This window comes from Piliocolobus tephrosceles, chromosome X, assembly GCF_002776525.5.
Source record: "Piliocolobus tephrosceles isolate RC106 chromosome X, ASM277652v3, whole genome shotgun sequence".
NCBI classification, from domain to species: domain Eukaryota; kingdom Metazoa; phylum Chordata; class Mammalia; order Primates; family Cercopithecidae; genus Piliocolobus; species Piliocolobus tephrosceles.
This window is the reverse complement of record NC_045455.1, coordinates 64326313-64343043: the sequence shown is the minus strand read 5'-3', so window position 1 is coordinate 64343043 and position 16731 is coordinate 64326313.

Sequence of the window (16731 nt, the reverse complement as noted above, 5' to 3'; positions counted from 1 at the left end):
ATTGTTCTGTAAGTGCAGAAGACTTCTGACTTGGGTCTTCCTTTGCATCTGACAGCTTGAACTCACTTGCTTTAAGTGGGTCACAATCCACTTTTGAAATGGAAATGAAGTCTGCATGGCAGCCTCTGCCTCAGAACCCTGGGACCTAGGCCCAGCCAGGACATGGTGGAGCCTGGTGTTATAAATTTCTCTATAGATCTGAGAGCAGTTTTACACCATTGATCTCATGCCACTCAGAATCAAGATGGAGTGACAGCTGATAAACTGCATGGTGACAGGCCTTGGAAAAAAAAAAATCCAGATGTGGGATTAAAAAAAAAAAAAAAGAGCTGATGGATTAGTTATTGGCCTTCGAATTCCCCTTACCCTGGATTTCTTCCAACCACTTTAGAAGCATTTATTTTAGGGTAATTTTACAGTTGTCTCTTTGTCCTTCAGAGGTGCTTTGGTCTATGAAACCCGTCAGGGAATTTAGATGAAATCATTTTTATATGTATTGCCTGACAGTCCCTGGAAGTCCCAGAGCCCTGCTCTTAGGTCTGAGCCTTTAGGAAGCTTTTACCTGCACATTCAGGGGACTGGGGATGCAAGTAAACCATTGATATTCATGCTCATTGATGATTCTGTAGCAGAATTACCCAGCCTATAGCCCTCAAACACCACTTGCTTTAATGGGGCAAGTGGGGAGGAAGGTGCATTGGTGGGTGTGGGAATGGGAGATGGATTTCTCCTTGGCCAATATTTAAATGAGTGGGGGTTTTTTTTTTTTCATGCTACAATTAAACTTTTTGTATCACCTTTTGATTCCAGCTCCTCTGTCCAAAGGGCCTGGGACACCTTCAGAAAGATTTTGGGTAGGCGAGGTGCGAGGGCCTGTGTTGGAGAGATTGGGGAATGTGGTGGATCATTTGTGTTTGGAGGATGAACAAAGGTTCAATTCTTGCTGCCCTGGCTCTGAGCTCCTGCTTTGGTGTCCGGTGTGGGAACCTGAAATGGGGAAGAATGGGCTGCTCTATGCATTGAACCGCAAGCCCTCCCAGGCATGGCCATTCGTAGGGCATCAATCTTGCTTTGCTTTGCCTCGGAGGCCTTGTATAGAGGCCTCTGGTCTCAGGGGACAGAGAAGAAGGTTAGATGGAGGGAGCAGAGCCCCCACAGGGAAAAATAATGTGACAAGCTGTCAGAACATGGCGACTGGGTGACTCCTGTTCCCTCAGTGGCCAGGGGGCCCCGCTGGGCTCTGCATCCTTCAGGGCTGGGAGCTGGAAAAAGGGAACAATATAGGATGTGTGATAGATTACACACCTTTCCATCAAACCCCAGTGGGGGCTTTTGCTGGACTTTTGGAAAAGGAGAAATGGAGTGGCTCTCCCCAGGAGTGGAATGTTGTGAGTAGATTATTTTGGAGACAGAATTCTAGGAATAAGGTGCCATGAAATCTATAAGGACTGGAAAGGCTGCCCACTGAGGTCAACTGTGCAGGTAGGCTTCTAGGAGAAAATACAGGGGGCAATGGCAAAATATAACTTGTTTAAATCTGGGATAGGGTTTCCATAATGTAGGATGATTATATCCATCAGGGTGGGCCAAGTTATGCTTCAGTAACAGACAACCCCCAAGTCTTAGTGTCTTCAGACAGCAAAGTTTCTTTCTTTCTTACTCTCCATGTCCATCATGAATTGGTTGGGGGATGTGCTACATGCTGTTCTCACTTGGGTACCCAGGCTTATTGACCAGCCACCATCTGGAACTTTCTCCTTGCTGTGGCAGAAGGGAGAGGGTATGGAACAAGCTGTGGATTAATTTTTAAAGTTTCCACCCAGGTATGACAGACATCACTTCTGCTTACATTTCTTTGTTCATTTCAAAGTCCTGAAAATGTAGAAGAAAGCTCATTGGTCATTAGAAGGATGGCTTGAGAAAACAGAGTAGGACAGTTGGACAAAACCTTTAGACAAGAGGAGTGCTAGGACATGCATTCTGAGCTTGCCTTTCCTTCTCAAGTCTTAGACAAATCTTACCTTTTTTTCTTTTCTCCTTCTCTTCTTCTTCTTCTTCTTCTTCTTCTTCTTCTTCTTCTTCTTCTTCTTCTTCTTCTTCTTCTTCTGCTGCTGCTGCTGCTGCTGCTGGAAAATAGCAATTGGGAGGAATGCTGGTCAATGGCATATGTACCTCTAAATTCAAAGAAGGTCAGAAATAAATTAGAAGTGTCCTCATGTGACACATTTCTTCAAGTATAGGGTAAATTACAGTTTCAGACTAATTAGTGGGGAAATCTCCCGAGAGTGAAAGATCAAGTATTGGTAGTGGGATTATATGTCCTCTCACTTGCGCTTGGGGAAAACTTGCATAAAGCATCTTCATTAATTACAGTCCTAATGGCTTTTACTTTTACCACCATCAACCGACCACCAAGATCAAAAACATTTTACTAAGCAGTTTTCAGAATGTGGAACTAGGCATGCTGAGTGCTTTACAGTTTGGTTAAATCACCTGTTTAACCAAAAGTACTCAAGACAGAACTACTTAGGACAACTAAACAAATACTGAGAGCAACGTGAATATGAATATTAACACTTTGGGAAGGCTGAAGAACAAATATTTTTTGCAGGGTAACCTTTGCAGAAGGGATCATGAATGGTATTTAGGAAGAATTGAACCAGAAGAATTTAATTCATTATTGTGTATGTCATTCACAGTACGAGGCACTGGGGTATAAACTCTTGACCTGTAAGGTGTGGTGGTCAGTGGGGAAGATGGTCACACTGTCTTCATAATGTCAGTCACGTTGCCCAACTTTAGTGTAAGGTGGTTAGTTATAAATAGAGATTTGCCCAGGAAAGGAGATCAGATTCTAGGAACTTATTTGAGAAGGAGAGAAGATTGTGCAGTGAACTCCCTGTGAGAAGGAAGGGACTGTTTCAGGCCAAGTATTGGACTTGGGAGTATGCATAGGGTAAGCATAATTGCTGCTGTGTACTCTCAAAGCTCAATTATAACCACCAGTATCCAAAAGAACTGGGGACTAAAATATCCCATTAGAGATGAATATAGTATTCATTTGTCTTTGGAAGTAGGCAGGTATAAGTAATACATAAAACCATATTTTAATACAGAATCTAGAGAATTAAAGGAGGCACGAAGTACCATCCTGGTCTCCTCATCTAAACGCTCTAAGTTGGTTAAATGAAGTGGATAATTCTTACCCTACCTATCTCAGAGTAGAGGTGAGAGTTCTGTGATATAAAGAATGCAGGTATTTTATGAACTGTAAGGCATCATATATATTAGGCCATAGTGCTGATGGATATGCTTAAACTAAAGAGACATTAAGCCAGTTGTGCAGAGACAAGTGTAGGTGAGAGATGACACAGGAAAGGAAGTGGCTTGGGGTAGCTGCTGAAAGGCAAGTGGGGGGCTAGGGCTGAAGTCCATTGGAGAGTTTTGATGCCCTTGAACCATGGGCTGTGGAGCAGTGCTAAAGGAAAGAAAGATAGCACTCTGTTTAGCTGGGGATAGGAGAGGCTAGAGGCTGGACATTGGTTAGACAGGAGGTTGCTCACTGCTTCGTGCTCAGTGCATGGCATTAAAAAGTCACCAATAAATACGTGTTGAATATATTGAATGAATGGAGAAGTGAAAAGACCCGACTGTCTTGGCCTTAGAGCTCTTCTGAAATAACATCTCCCTCAGTTGTATCAGGGGCACAGATATTGACTCCCTGCCCTGCACATGTGCTGAAGACTCCTTTTGGTTAATTTTAGCAAATGTGAGCCAGGAGATGGGGGCAGGGCAGTATCAAAGATTCAACTCAACATGGGCATCTCAAGGCTGGTCAGGTCTTGGACAGCACTACTAGGAAGTCCTGGTGCCACAGATGCAGATGGGGATGACATCTGGACTGTTTGGCCTTATCCTGGTTCCATAACTGGAAACATTTGACCCCTCTTTCCTGAGAGCCTCCAGACTGACTTTGGCTCCCTAAGACAGGGCTGGCTTCCTCCCAGCCACCCCTGCTTGACTCTAGCTGGCCAAGGCAGCTTAAGCCTTCAGGCCTTTGCTGAATCTTTCTTCTTCATCAAGGGCCTTTATGGTTATGGCATCGCTGCTTCCCAGCCTTCATCTCTCCTGTTGCCAAACCCAGCTTGAAGGTGGATCTAGTTCATTCACAGATAAGCTCATATTACATGTCATTTATCAAAATCACATTCATATATTAAATTCTGTCTCTAGGAGAAAGAGGCATAATTCTAGGACAGATCTTGGGAAGTTTGCCACTGATACATCCCTTTAATCTGTCCTGACTGGCTCTGCAGGCACTCCTATCCTACTCTGTAGGTGCTCACCAAGGCTTTTTAAGATGCAGCCCTCCGCTGATAATAATAGCAATAATACTTCTAATGATGGTAACGGGTGTCGAGTACTTGCTTTTAGCCACACATTCTTCTAGGCAGTTCACATACTTAATTTAATTCTCTTAGCAGCTCTGTAAAGTTGGTCTTATTATGGTAAGTTTCAAAGAAACCAACGCTCAGAGAAGTTAATGTCTTCACGGGCTCTCAGCTGGTTAGTAGAAGGAAAGACTTAAATCCAATTCTAATGTTGCAAAAACCCAAGTGCTTTCTATTATATGAAGCTGCACCCCTATTTCACTACCTTCTTACTCTCAAGGGCTCTTTGGGTCCTCTGTCTCCTCTCAGAGGCCCCTCAAGGTTTGCAATGTGCAGAACTCCAGCTTCTCCATCTGGAGCCCTGATCCCTTGCCTGCACTCCTACTCTGTTTTACTTGGGCATCTTGTTTGTATATTTAGCTATAATTTCCCACTTAGTAGGCAGCAAACAAAATTCATCACATCATTTCTCCAACTGATAATTTTTTTCTGATCTCTCTTTCTGTCACCATCACAGAATCTTTCAATACTTCAGATAGGAGGTAGGTTTACATTTTCACTCCCCCCATCTCCTCTAACCATCAGTTTTGTTTTGTTTTTGTTTTTGTTTGAGATGGAGTCTCACTCCATCACCCAGGCTGGAGTCCAGTGATCTCAGCTCACTGCAACCTCCACCTCCTGGGTTCAAGTGATTCTCCTGCCTCAGCCACCTGAGCAGCTGGGACCACGGGTGTGTGCCACCATGCCCAGCTAATTTTTGTATTTTTAGTAGATATGGGACTTCACCATGTTGGTCTTGAACTTCTGACCTCAAGTGATCCGTCCCCCTCGGTCTCCCAAAGTGCTGGGATTGCACGCGTGAGCCGCTGCATCTGAATCTATCAGTTCTTTTTTAGGGTTGTATGATGCTTCCAAATGTTTCTTGCAGCTATTTCTGACTTCCCAGCCTATGGCCCCCATCCTAGGTCAGGCCCTCTCCACTCAGGCCTGAAAGCTTGAAAGAGCCTCTGAAGTGAGCCAGCTGCTACAACACATGGCACTTCTACACACATCAGAGAAAGTCTTTTTTCCTCTGGGTAGATGCAGTCCCATACCAGGGCACGAGTCTTGGCAAACAGAGCACAGGCTGGAATTGCCACTGACTCCCCCGTCAGGGGAACTTGTGCAGTGAACAGCCTGCACATCAGTGCATGGTGATCCCTGAAGTGAAGACTCACCTTACCTTAAATTCTTCACCATTTAAAACATCTCATCTGGAGTGATTTCAAGATATTCAACAACTGGTATGTCATGGACATTGACCAATTAGAACGGACACTGATCTTAGCCTGGGGGCAGGTCTGCAGGCTTCCCACTGAGCCAAGAATTAACCCGTTAACTTCTGGATTGTGGGAAGCTGAGGAGATAACTAGGGGAGAGGCTAGGGTAGTACTAGTGATTTATACCACGCCCTGTAGCTGTACTTGAGTATTTTAACAATAAGCACATTACTGCTACATCGGTGCTTAGCCCACCCTGAGGAACCCTCTACAGGCCCCAGTCTAACTCCATTCATCAACGGCGCCTTATTATTTCCTACACTTGGCAAACACCAATTTCCACTAGCAACAAGGACCTCCACATACATGATTGTTTTAGGATAGGCTTAAATTTAGGTGTGGTTATCAGAGCAGGTTCAGGCTATTTGGAGACATGCCTCCAGGGGGCGCTCAAGATGACCTCCTCTTGCCCAAACCTCCCAATCATTCCATTCGCCAACAGCCCCTTTCAGGAGGATGTCCAGCCTGGGGTTAAGATTTACAGGGATCCATAGAGACATGCAATGGGCTACAGGGTAGGGGAGATAGACAGATTTTAATTCTTTGTATCTAGATTTATAGATGGACATCTATCTACTTGCCTATCTATAAAATATTAAGTTTTACCTTTTTTCTTACTACCTTCCATTCCAACAGGTAGTCCTTAATTATAGGATTTTCACTGGACATAGAGTAGAAGTTGCTTGAAGAGCCAGAGGGGCAGGAGAGAAAGGGGTATGCTTCTGGGAGTGTGGATGACGGTGTACTATGAGTTTTCCCTTTGTTGGGAAAGATACAGGAGTGCCATGCCCTGGGGAGGGGCGAGGCCTGGGAAAGGGTGGTGCTTCTAGGGAGTCTTGCTTTCTGGGTCTCCCAGCCTTACCTGAGGAGACCATATGTGTCCCGGTGTACCTGCTGTGACTCAGTGATGGGGGGGGGGTGTCACTGCAGAAGCCCCTGGTACTTTTGCTTGAATCTGGAGATGGAGCCCCAATACTCACTGCAATTAATTTCTGACTAGCTCAGCAGGATGGTGACTTACAGTTGGATTTAGTAAAGAAAATAAAGTGACGAATATTTTTTTCATACCTGGATTTTTAAACAAAATTGTATACCTACCTTAAAGTTTTCTCCAGGTTTCTGTCTTATACCTCTGTCTCTCTGCCTCTTAAAACTTTTAAAAAAAATTAATTAATTACACTTGTACACATTTATGTGGTACATGTGAATTTTGTTACATGCATAGATTGTGTAGTGGTCAAGTCAGTGCTTTTAGGGTATCTATCACCTGTATAATGCACATTGTACCCACTGACTAATTTCTTTTTATTCACCTCCCTGCTCCCTCACCCTCCTGAGTCTCCACTATCATTCCACTCTCTAAGCCCATGTGATCACATATTTTAGCATCCACTTGTGTGTGAGAACATGCAATATTTGATTTTCTGTGCCTGGCTTGCTTCACTTAAGTCGATGACCTCTAGCTCCATCCATGTTACTGCAAAAGACATAGTTTCATTCTCTCCTGTGGCTAAACAGTATTTCATTGTGTATATATACCACATTTAAAAAATTAATTCTTTGGTTGATGGACACTTACTGCTTCTGTCTCTTAACCCATCTCTGTTTGCATTGCTTTTTGTCCTTCCCACGTGGATAAATGTGGTAACGTGGGCCTGGGTTGCCTTCCTTCAGAGGGGAGCCTTTCTGTTAAAGGCAAGCAGAACCCAGCAGTGACTCAAAGCGAGAAGGCAGGGGTCTCTTGCTTGGGCCAGCTCTACCGTAGTCATTAGGTGGAGGAACTCGACTTTGCTTGGTTCTGTTTCCATGAACCCTGACTGAGCGGTAGAACCCAGAGGGACAGAGGCAGTCTGTGGACCTAGGGAAGGGACAGAGTTAGCCATTAATCCTGTCTCTGTCCTGAGTCTAAGGCAACCCAAAAGGGCCCTTGGAGGACAACTTGACTCCTCAAATTCCTTTTCCTCTTCTTCCATAGAAAGATAACCCTGAATTTTATCTGGGCACATGGCCATCTAAAATAAAGACTGCATTTCTCAGTCTTCCCTGTAGCTAGGTATGGTTATGAGAATAAATTCTGGCAATAAAATATAAGCAGAAATGTCATATGTGACTTTGGGGAAATGGCCTGGGGTACTGTGATCTTCTTTGTCTTTATTTTTGTCATCTAGAATAGGAGTTGGCAAACTTTTTCTGTAAAGGGCCAGATAGTAAATATTTTCAGCTTTGTGGGCCATATGGTCTTTGTTGCAACTAGTCAACTCTGTTATTAAACTGTGAAAGCAGCCATAGACTATATGTGAACAAATGGGTGTGGTTATATTCCAATAAAACCTTATTTATTAAAACAGGTGGAAGATGGGATTTGGCCTATGGGCTTTAATTTGTCAGCCACTGGTCTAGAATACATATGTGATAGCTGGAGTGGGAGCAGCCACCCTGGACCATGAGGTGAAAGTCATGTACTGAGGATGGCAGAGAAACAAACTAGAAGGCGCCTGAGTCCCCGTTATCACAGAGCCACCCTGTGAGCTCTTTGGCTTGGATTTATGTGAGAGAAATAAGCTTCTATGTTGGTTATGCTAAAGCAGAAGCAAATGAACCTAATCCTGATGAACAGATCGTTCATGTGTGCTTAAGCCCAGCTGACCAGACTAGGAGACTGTTTAAGAATATGGGATTAAAGTCCAGCTAGGAATAAAGTGTGCATTTTTTTTCAGGGGTATATTCTGTACTCTGAATACCTCCAGAATTTTCCACCCATCTTGATTAACCAAGGACACAAACAAAACTTTGGGATTGGTCTTCGTGTGACCCACAAGGTGGTGAACAGCACACAGCGAAAGTTGTTGCAACTGACTTGTGGTCCATGTGACAGGTGCTGGTGTTGGCAGCATGTAACATTCCCCAGCAGCAGGGCCTTGCCAGCTCTTCACACTGGAACCCAGCACGCTGACACCTCTCTAATGAGATTTACAATGTGTAAATGCAAATACACCGAGTTTTAGCACCTTTTAAAAATTTTGGCTGTCAGTCAGAACCTGTCCCTGAAGTCAATAATGTTGGAAGAAGCTCTGGAGTCCTTTAGCAATCCTCCTGATGATTTAGTTTCATGTGTTCCAGTGACTGACTCTGCTGCATTCCTGGGGAGATCCAGAAGCTCAGTTCTTAGGATTTGGGAGTCTCATGCAAATAAAAAAGAATAATGGGGTAACTGAAAATTTAAAAGTTGTAGAAAAACACTGGAACTCGGCTCCAACTTCAAAAATATTTTCTTCTATTTCCTCCAAAAATATTCTTTTTTCTTTTTTTGAGATGGAGTTTCACTCCTGTTGCCTAGGCTGGAGTGCAATGGCACAATCTTGGCTAACTGCAACCTCTGCCTCCCGGGTTCAAGTGATTCTCCTGCCTCAGCCTCCTGGTAGCTGGGACTTCAGGCACACACCACCATGCCTGGCTAATTTTTTTATTTTTATTTTATTTTTATTTTTATTTTTTTTGAGATGGAGTCTTGCTCTGTCGCCCGGGCTGGAGTGCAGTGGCCGGATCTCAGCTCACTACAAGCTCCGCCTCCCGGGTTTACGCCATTCTCCTGCCTCAGCCTCCCAAGTAGCTGGGACTACAGACGCCCGCCACCTCGCCCGGCTAGTTTTTTGTATTTTTAGTAGAGACGGGGTTTCACTGTGTTAGCCAGGATGGTCTCGATCTCCTGACATTGTGATCCGCCCGTCACAGCCTCCCAAAGTGCTGGGATTACAGGCTTGAGCCACCGCGCCCGGCTGGCTAATTTGTAAATATCTTTCGTAGAGACGGGGCTTCACCATGTTGGCTAGGCTGGTCTTGAACTCCTGACCTCAGGTGATCCACCCACCTCGGCCTCTCAACGTGCTGGGATTACAGGTTAAGTAATCAGGCTGGGATTGAGCCACCGGGCCTGGCCTGAAAAATATTCTTTTTACAGCTGCTGGAATGTTGTAGTTGACCCCACTAGGAGCCTTGTTCATTTTTCTTTTGCTCCAAGAAATCCTGCTGTTGCTTCTGGGTCCAAACATGGGTTTGTTATTACTGGGGAAGAGAAAGCTGAGTGGTGCCCACATTCTGTCTTCAAGCATTTAAAGCTGGGTGTGTACATGGAATACTATGCAGACATAAAAAATGAAATCATGTCCTTTGTAGCAACATGGGTGCAGCTGGAGGTATTATGCTAAGCGAACTAACCTAGGAACAGAAGACTGAATACTGCATGTTCTCACTTATAAGTGGGTGCTAAACATTGAGTACCCATGGACACAAAGACAGGAACAATAGACACCAGTGCCTACCTGAAGGAGGAGGGTGAGGATCAAAAAACTACCTACTGGATATATACTTATTAACTAGGTGAATAAATCATTCATACGCCAAACCCCCGTGGCATACTATTTACCTGTTTAACGAACCTGCACATATACCGCCTGAACCTAAATACATTTTGAAAAAAAAATTTGTGTGTGTGTATGTGTGTGTGTGGTGCTTAATGAAAAAGTTGTGGGCAAATTGTTGCTTATATTTCATGAAAGAGGGGAGAAAGGTGCTACTTTCCAAGTAATTTTTTTCAGAGTAATTACTTTCAGAGTAATTTTGATGAGACCTAAAGAAGAAACATCTCAGCCTTCAGAAGGATGGATTGCTCCCCTGGGAAGCTGAAACAAAATCTCTAATCTGAGATGGCAAAGGGTGGGGTGAGGAGCACAGAGTTCAGAACCACAGGTGATCCACCTGCCTTGGTCTCCAAAAGTGCTGGGATTGCAGGCGTGAGCCACTACACCCAGTCTCAAAAATATTATTTTTACAGCTGCTGGACCTGGCTTCACACCCTAGCACAGCCTCTCACTTACTGGTTGGCCTTGGGCATGTTGCTCAACCCCTCTGCACCTTAGTTTTTTCTTTATGGAATGGTGATAGTGATACTGCTGATTCGCCAGTGATGCCGTAAGGAATGGATGTGATCATGTGCACAAAGGGCCAACACAGCATCTGACCAAGAATAAATTCTCAGAACATATGAAATGACAGAAGAGACCTCACTGGTCCTGTGCAGGTCAGACATTTGGCCTAAGTGAGGCAGCTTGCTGAACACTGGGCACTCTGTGTCTATCCAGGTTGGATTAAACTGTAGGACCAGAACAACTTCCATTGTGAAGGCTTTCCTGGTTTCCTTCCTTCATGTCTTCACCTTCTGGAACTCAGGTCAAATGATGCCTCCTCTGAAATCTTCCAGTCTTCCCTGGCTCCCATGGCTATGTCAGAGCCCTCACCACATACTCTCAGGACCCTGTAGACCTTGCTTTGTTACTCTGGCCTCAGCAGCTGGTGTCTATGATTATGGGATTATTTGATTAATGCCTGTCTCCCTGACCAGGCTGTACATCCTGAGAAGGTAATGTCTGTTTTTCTTACCATTGTGTCCTTAGCAGCCAGCAGAGTATCTGGCACATAATAGGTGCTCAATAAATATTTGTTGAATCACTGAGTAAATGAAGTCAGTGTCCCTCTGGTTGCATTTATATTGGTGCTGTCTGCTCTCTCAGATCAATTTATGTAACTATTTTCCTAACATGACCGGTTCTGCCCTTTGCCTCCAGCTTCATGAGTCTCTGTGGGGTAAGGGTGGAGGGTCTTTACCTTGGTGAGCTCAAAAACATCTGATTGTAGTGGCAGGAGGCTGACCAGAAGGTGTAGGGTCAAAAGGCTGGGAAGCTGTGAGATAGCAAGAGAATTTTGCTTTATAGATGGGCTGCTGCCTAACTATCTGCTTTCAAAGGCTTCAGGCTAATCAGAATTTCAAAGGACACTTTCAAATGTAATAGGATTCTACCTGCAAGAGTGATGAGTGAGGCACTGGAACTGTTTATTTCTCTAGTTTCTATTCTAGGCTTGTTTCAAAGATAGCTGGGGTCTTCTGATTTTATTTTCATTCATGCACAAAATGGAAAAATCAAATGCAATGGCAGGATGGCAGTGATGGCAAGGCCACAAAGAAATAGTGCAGCCAGCTTCTTGCCTCAGTTATTCTGGGAAACAGAGAATCAAGGCGAGTGAGCAGCAAAGTGTCACTCGTAGTCCATTGTCGAGATAATGGGATGTCGTCATTTACACAGGTCCTAGGAAATAGGGGACATATTTCCTCTTTCCTTCTTCATAACAGCCTTAGCCATTCTTCCTGGGTTAGACAGATCCTCAGACAAACAGAATGTCATGTACAAAGTGTTAAGAATCCACTTTGAAGTTAAAATGACTAGCATGAACACTTTACATTGTTTTTATAACTGTTGCTTTTGACCATAGTAGTCTTGGGGAAAATTGTGTAGAAGAAAAAAATAAAACGACCAAAACAATCCTTTCTCAAAATTGCGGTGGGGGAGGGAGGGGAGTATGCAAGTACAGGGAAAGCATGCAAGTACATATGGTATTTAAAAAGATCTGCACCTGCTTTTCTCAGACCAGCTGGCAGACTATTCACAGAAAAGTACTGTTCTTTCTGGAAATACTGAGGACTGAAAGCATCTGCAAAGGAGTTGACAGAAGCTTTCTCAGATTGATTGCAGGAAGACAGTGCCAACCATCATTTTAGAAATTTGAACTGAATTAGAACAGGTACTGTGTTTTAAAGCTGTGGTTTTGAGGTTTTGACACCCTGTAAGTTTTACATATGCCCAAGAAATGGCAGAAGCAGCACACATCTGCTTTGCGCATAAAATTGTCATTTCCATATCTAGTTGCTTTATAACCAGATTCTTGTGCTACTTTGAGATGCAGTGGAACAAGAGTTTTTACTAGCCTCACCTGAACAACAGAGACATTGGGCAACAGCTGGGAGGTGGCCTGTGCAGATCTTTAAGCTTGATCCCATCCTCTTGGGCCTCTGAGCCCAGCATTCAGAGAATTAATTCTTTGCACGGGGCCTCTGCATGACCTGCCCCTCACCCCTTGGTCAACCTGGAGCCTGCATCCCTGATTCTGGTTCTTGAAGTCTAACATCTTGGAGATAGTTACTGAAACTTAATGGAAATCCTGTGAAAAGAGTGATGTATTTGGACCAGATTGATAGCTATCTTAAAAAGCTGTGCCTGGGCATGACTCCTGAGAAACTGCATTTAGCCTGTCACAGACCACATGAACCCAAAGGGTACAAATACCCAACTCTGCTATTTAAAACCACCCAGGGCTCTCACTGTGCCTTTTGTTGAGTGAAATTGCATTATCTAATGAACAGCCAATGTTCAGCTGACACCTGAGGGTCCAAATAGCTAATCCTGAACTAAATTTACTGATTTGTTCTCTGTTTCTAAACGTTACCATTGTTGAGCTTGTTCTCCTTATGTTGAGCCCCTCTCGAGTACCTGACTCTCAGCCCGTGAGATTCAGCCTGGAATACCTGTGGGCTCTGGAACCACAGCTGTTATAGTTTAGAAGTAATGGAAGCTATGCTGACTATTGGACCCACTTGTGACTTTAATTCACCTACCTCCTTTATTTTTTCTTGTTCATTCATTTTTTTTCACTCACTCAAAACAAATTTATTTGTGAGGGACTCTGCAGGTGCTGAGCCCAACAATTCTGTCCTGGCTCCGAGGAGTTTGTGGTCATTGTCAATCCCAGGATGCAGTGGTAACTCACCCAGGCTTTGGGCTTTCACTCTCTGGATCTCAGATATTGGAGTAGACCATGTCTCTGATTTCTCAGAGCCTGTAAATGCAGGGTCAAGGCCTGGCTTTCCTGGTATGAAAGTCCCCATGTATTTAGTGATGTAGCACTGTATGGCAGTGGCTAAGTCTAATGTTTTGATTCTGTGTTACAGAAGAGAATGTCTTTCATCTTTTCACCATGTAGAAGTCCAGCATGGTATGTCAGAGCACCTGGAGGGAAAGGACCATATTTTATTCATTGCTTTCTCAGCTTCTGGCACAAAGCCTAGCATGTAGTAGGAGCTTTCAAAACGAATAGTGTGAACGGATATATCTGCTCAAAGTGTGTATCTTCCTCCAGGATCAGTGAGGTCATTTTCCCAGATAAAGAGAAACTTTATTCTTCCAGTGCATAGTTCAGCTTCTGAAATGGAGACAAGACAAAAGAGAATGACCCATCACTTCCCCATGAATGCAGCCAAACTGGATGTGACAAGATGTGGCACCACCCAGCAGAGTTCATCTTCTCTGTCCTGCAGAATGTTGTTGATGAGGCAGGGACCCTTACTGAAGGTGTGACTTGGCAGAAAGGGGCTGTGCCCAGAGACCAGAAGTTTAGGGACCAAAATAACGCAACCACTTCCCTTCTACACATCCCTTCCTGGAAATGGGATTTCAATTGTTCAACAAATTGCAGGTGAGCTTCTGTTCTGATTATTGGGGATGTAATAGTGAGCCAAGCAGACAGAGTCCCAGCCTTCCTGGAGCATTTCATAGAGCATTCACGTGCCGATGTGGGAGTGTGTGTATGATCTATAAATGCAATCAATGCTTACAGAGTATGTTAGAAAGTGACACGTGGTATGGAGAGATATGAAGCAGGGAAGAGGGTAGGGGATGCTGGGTGGGGATGATTTTAAACAGGGTGGCAGGGAAGCCTAGTTGTAAAGGTGATATTGGAGAAAAAGATCTAAAGCTGATAAGTGAGTGAGCCACGTGGATTTTGCTGGGAAGAGTATCACAGAGGGAACACGGTCTATAAAACCTCAGGCAGGTTGTGTCTGGTGTGGTCAAAGAACAGTAAGGAGACCAATGTGGCTGGAGGTGTGGGGGGCGTGGGTGAGGGACACAGATCAGGTGGTGCCTTTTAAGAAAGGGAGGAACTAAGCGCCCGCCACATGTTTCTCTTTCCTCCATACTTACCATATTCCTTCACTTTGTTCAAGGGTCTACATAGGTCAGTCATTAGGGAATCTGAATCAAAATCTTCCAGAAACATAAAACAAGTAATCATTGGCCCAAGATTGAATTAGAATGTTGAGATTGCTCTGCTCTGAGTCTCATGCTCTATCTATTAGGGTATATAACTATGCTCTATCTGTTGGGGAGGGAAGCTTGGCACTGTAAAATTAGGCACCTTGAGGAGTTTAATAAAGGTGTTATTTACAATGATGCAGGCAGAGTGTAGGGAGAGAAAGAGGGATGGTGTAGTGTCCAAGGGTTTAGCAGCACCAGGAGCTGTTGCCACTCCCAGGCCTGAGGGAACAGAAAGAGGGAGGAGTACCTGGAGCCAGTGAGGCCAGCTGTCTGGAGAGGCTCATCTCACAGGAGCAGTGACCTTTGACTGAGGGTCTCACCAGCCCATTGAGACCTAGGGAGAGAGCTGAAGTAATAAGCCCAAAACACATTATCTTCTCTCCCTCTGTCCTCCTGCTAGTGCTGCCCATGAGCTGACTTCAACTAGAAACTGGAGGGCAGGGGAGCTCATTGATGTGGTGTGCATGGGCCAAACTGCCGGATTATGGAGCCTGCTGGAGAAGAATGGAGAGTGGATCTGAAGGAGTGACTGGAAGGCATCTGACATAGGCATGCACGCTAGAGCGAAGAGGGGGACTTGGGACCAAGCAGAAAGTGAGACTGAGGAATGGCAGTCTCTTTGTGTAAGCAAGGTGGTTAGTCCCAGGTTGCTGCATTGAAGCTGAGCAGCCTGAGGACATCTTACTGCTACCCGGAGAGGACCACCCATTCTTAGTTGTCCAGTGAGTGATCACGTTTGGAGCAATGGTCATCTCTGCAGGGAGACTCTGCCCAACACCCCATCTGCCCCAAATTTATGAAGAACACCAGCACATTTACAGGTGCCCCCAGATGGGAGGGCAGGATACTTGGACTTCTTGAAGGTTACGATGGCATGAAGGCAGAGCCTCATGTCTGGCCAAGGTGGGACCACACTCAGCCCATTTAGCCAGGACTGCAGCTCAGTGTGCTGTTTCAGTTAACTTGATACAACCAGGAGCATTCCTGGGCAGGACAGCAGAGGCTCAGGGCTGCAGCTGCTGGTTTTTTTTGTGTGTTTGTTTTTTGTTTTTCTGATTATAGAGCTGACTGCAATTGATGATATGGATGACTGGAATCTCTCAAATTTCATTATATTTCAGATTGTCCCCAAGTCCTTACTATGCCCTGCTGGGCCTTGTGGAAACCGGCTCCTGCTCACTGCACCGCCTTCATTTGGAGGCACTCTCTTCTGGCATCCTAGTCACTCTAGAGCTATCTTCCAGGGTCCCAAAGGGCCACATTTCTTTCCAACTTTTGGCCTGGCCCCTCCAATTTCCTCTGCCTCTCTTCCTTTAACCATTTTGCTCCTTAAGTTCTACTCAGCTCAAAATCATGCCTCATAGAAGCCCTCCCTGACACTCCGGACTGGGCTGAGTCATCACTTGCATGCCTTCATAGCATCTTTCCCAATAACACTTCCCACATTTGTAATTAAATTGTTCATTGACTAACTAGTTGTTTCGTGTCTGCTGTCCCTGCCCATATTTGAGTATAAGCTCTATATTTTGCTGCTGTCCAATGCCTGTGCATAGAAAGCACTCTATAAATATTTGAAGGAATTACTGACCAAAAGGAAAAAATAAGTTAGGAGTGGGTGTACACACATTGCACAGAAAAGAAATACAAGGAGTCATAGATTGAAAAGGACGTACCTGTCCACCCTCTCCTCACCTCAGTCTTTCTGGGTGCTGGGAGAGAGAGCAAGTTAGAGGCAGCAGTCAGAAGTGAAAGAAAAGGGAGCATGGAGATGGGAGAGTGACAAATTGACTGCCCCGACACCTGGGGACGATGAAGAAAAGCAGCTGTCAGATGTGTCAGCACTGACCTAAAGCTCTGTAGCAAAACAAAATCCACTCAGGCAATATAATCAGAAGAAAACTTTAAAAATGTGGGAAATAGCAAACTGCCCACTCCGCTGGCTGATTTGCAAAGGTCCAGGCTTAAGGCTTGAAGTGATGACAGGTTCAGGCTATCAAAAATTATTTTAACTAGTGTCCTGACATGTGGAGAATTCAAAAG